Source organism: Panulirus ornatus, chromosome 11 (genome assembly GCF_036320965.1).
Source record: "Panulirus ornatus isolate Po-2019 chromosome 11, ASM3632096v1, whole genome shotgun sequence".
In the NCBI taxonomy this organism is placed as follows: domain Eukaryota; kingdom Metazoa; phylum Arthropoda; class Malacostraca; order Decapoda; family Palinuridae; genus Panulirus; species Panulirus ornatus.
The window spans coordinates 25,738,254-25,738,695 of NC_092234.1; positions in this window are offsets into that span (position 1 = coordinate 25,738,254).

Below are 442 nucleotides of genomic sequence, written 5' to 3' on the forward strand. Positions count from 1 at the left end.
CTCTCATCCCAACTCTCATATGCCCTCTTTTTCACCTCTTGCACCTTTCTCTTGAGGTCCTGCCTCTTTCTTTATATATCTCCTACTCCTTTGCTCTATTTCGATGCAAATATCGTCCAGATGCCTCTCTCTTCTCTTCCACTAATAGTTTTACTTAATGATCCCGCCATTCACTACCCTTTCTAAGCTACCCACCTCCCACGCTTCTCATACCACATGCATCATTTGTGCAAATCATCACTGCTTCACTAAATACATACATTCCTCCCCGACTCCCCTAACGTTCTTTGCTCTCACCTTTTTCCATTCTGCACTGAGTCTCTCCTGGTACTTCCTCATACAAGTCTCCTTCCCAAGCTCACTTACTCTCACCACTCTCTTCACCCCAACATTCTCTCTTCTTTTCTGAAAACCTCTACAAATCTTCACCTTCGCCTCCACA